The sequence below is a fragment of the Sinocyclocheilus grahami genome, unplaced genomic scaffold (genome assembly GCF_001515645.1).
Source record: "Sinocyclocheilus grahami isolate Dianchi unplaced genomic scaffold, SAMN03320097.WGS_v1.1 scaffold299.1, whole genome shotgun sequence".
NCBI classification, from domain to species: domain Eukaryota; kingdom Metazoa; phylum Chordata; class Actinopteri; order Cypriniformes; family Cyprinidae; genus Sinocyclocheilus; species Sinocyclocheilus grahami.
The window spans coordinates 991417-994421 of record NW_015505478.1 but is presented as its reverse complement, the minus strand read 5'-3'; the positions used below and the strand labels follow the sequence as shown (position 1 = coordinate 994421).

The 3005-nt window shown below is 32.2% G+C and overlaps 1 protein-coding gene across 4 annotated transcripts in view; it reads left to right on the top strand.

Moving 5' to 3' along the window:
• Positions 1-3005, top strand: part of LOC107601138 (fibroblast growth factor 13) — a 152486-nt gene that overhangs the window by 85413 nt on the left and 64068 nt on the right. The gene's annotated exons all lie outside the window — the stretch shown is intronic.

Genomic DNA, 3005 nt, shown 5'->3' with positions numbered 1-3005 from the left:
GGAAGGATAAAGAGAAGGAGTGACGACCGTGTTAGACGAGAGAGGACCAGGCCTGGAGTTTATTTTGTGTTTTGTGTGCGGCAGTATTCTGCGAGGGGCTGCCGCTTCACTTTCGTTTTGTGTTTGTTTTATTATTAAATGGTTTAAATGTTCGCCGGTTCCCGCCTCCTCCTTCCCAGCCACGTGCTCAATCCACTCAGAATGCTTTGTTTATCAGCTCGCGCACATCAGCTATACAGGCGTTAATACTGAATGTTTAACATTATATTCATTGCATACATATACTTCGTAGTAGACACCCTTAACTCCTTTCTGCTGTCTGTTGTTCTGTTGTCGGTGTTTCTGTTTGAATATGGCACTTATCACATGCTGTGTGGTATCGGTGTTTGGTATCGGGCCATTTTAACGAGTACGAGTACAGGAGACCAGTATCGGTGCATCCCTAATTATTTTATTATATTTTAGTTGTTTTATTTTATTTTATTGTTTTTATTTTATTATTTATAATTTTTTAATTATTTAATAATAATAATTATTATTATTGTTGTTGTTGTTGTTATTAAATTATATATATGAATGTGTGTGCATATATAATTATTTTATTATATTTTTAGTTTTATTGTATTGGTTTTATTTAATTATTTATCATGTAAAAATATTTAATCATAATAATAATTTTTATTATTAGTAGTATTAGCCATATTAGTAGCATATAAGTAATTAATTATATTATTATTTATTTATTTGAAGGATTTTATTCCAACATTCTTATACAAAAACATTATTATTATTATTTATTTATTTATTTTAATTTATTCCAGCATTATCATTCACATTTGTTTTGCTGTTTTTTAAAAGTGTCTTGTGTTCTTAAAGTTTACAATTATTTTACATTAATTATGTTTATTTAAAAGATATTGTCAATAATGTTGACTGAATTGTTTTCCACTTATCCAATAATTGTCTTGTGCCAGTCCTCATTTAATATAATACTTCTTCATATTTCTTTTTAGTAATTTTTGGCTACAATATGACTAAACTAGGATGGGTAAATATTGTAAATATTGACAATTGCAAAGTCAGCATGGTTCAACTTATCGTGAAAAGTTAGGTCAAAAAAAGGCCACGTAACTGACTTCCTTCACCAGATGGAAATCTAGACTTCATTCTCCAGTATAATAGATTTCACAGCTTAAAATAGAAGGTGGCTGTCAGAGCACCTGCACGTCATACCTTAGTAAATTGGTCCCCAAGTGTTTCTGTGTGTACTTTTACCTACCAGTGAAGACCATACCTGGAGAAGATGACAGGTCTTCTCTTAAACACCATTCATGTTTTTGTCTTTAATAACATGTCTGAGAGAGAGAGAGAGAAGGAGCAAGGCACAGGGAAGAGTTTTAATACCCCTGCTGTTAAACACTCTGGAAGTAGTTGTGTTTGGCCTCAAATCATGACAATGGAAAAAGGAGATGCTATAAAACAGCAGTGTGAACTTTATTAATACATTTCATCTCAGGGCGAGGTAGACTGTACAAGCACCAGGAAATAAAACCCTCTATTAACCTCTCACAGCATGTGCCTGAATTAGTAGTGAGCATTAGCCTGCTTTTGTCGAGAGATTCAGAAGTCAAGGTCAAATAACATCAGAATTACACACTATTTTTAATGACAGTCCATGCAGAAAGATGCTTTTCCCTCAGAATCCTAACCAGTCAAACCCTGACCCTGGGTTGTTTTTAGCTGCCTTAAAGCTCTTATGGACACAGTCAAAATGAATATTTAAGACAAGGATTATAGAAAAAGATCACAAACTATTTAGTCATTGCTTTTTTACAAAGGATATAGTTAGCCTTTTTGTAACTTGTATGAGAGTCCAGCTACATAAGCTCGTTATCAGTCCTGGAACAATGACAGCTGTTCATATGTGAACATTATATGTAACTAATTTCCCATATATAGTTTGAGGTGCTTCCTCTGTGCATGTGTGATGCAGAAGATGCCTTTGCTGGAAGATGATGCATGCTTTCAATGGATTGACTTTCTCTAGTAGTACTGAAGAAAACACTTTAGAAACAGTCTCTTGATATGTCTTGATCCAACGCAGTAAGTTTGCATGGGGGCTCTGTTTATTTATGTACTCTAGACCCTGCTCATCATCACCCTCTGAAATATTGGATTTCAGATAATTTTGTTTTCCTTTCATGCACCTGAAGTTGCACCAGAACAACCATTCAACACTTTAAGTTGATGAGAGCCAGAAGTGCTCCAAATCCCCTGCCTGCTCTGATTTACCACCTTATCCTAGATCCCAGTGCTTACTAACTGCTGTCATATTGTTTCAATCATTGTGACATAGTGTGAATTAGGTCTGGGCGATATAACTAAAGTTATTTTTTCATTCTTTTTCACATTTTGACAATATTTTAATGTATATCTTGATCTTTGCTTAAAAGCATCCCCCCCCCCCCCTTTTTAATCAGAAATCATCATTTCAACAAAAGAGTCATTTTTAACTGCATTTTTGTTGTAGTTTACTTCTTGCATTAAACTAGATTAAAATAAAATAACATCAAATAATATAATATATGTAAAAATGTAGTTGAAATGATCATGGCATGGTTTCCACCTTGTTTTTCACAAAATTATTTAATTATTTTCATTAATATTTACCAATACATAGTCATACAGACAGCAACATTTACCTACATATATTTTTACCAAAACATTTTTATGCTCAAAATTGACGCTGAGAATATTTTTGAGTGATAACACCCATGAACACATGAATTATTCGAAGTAGACCATTTGAACCAATTTACTTAAATTCAACTTTCCAGCTCTTTAACTTTGTCACTATTAATTATTAACACAATGTGCGACAAGAAAGAATTGTGAAATTATTCTGATGATGATGATGATGATATATATATATATACTGTATATGTATATATATATATATATATATATATATATATATATATATATTTTTTTTTTTTTTTTTTTTT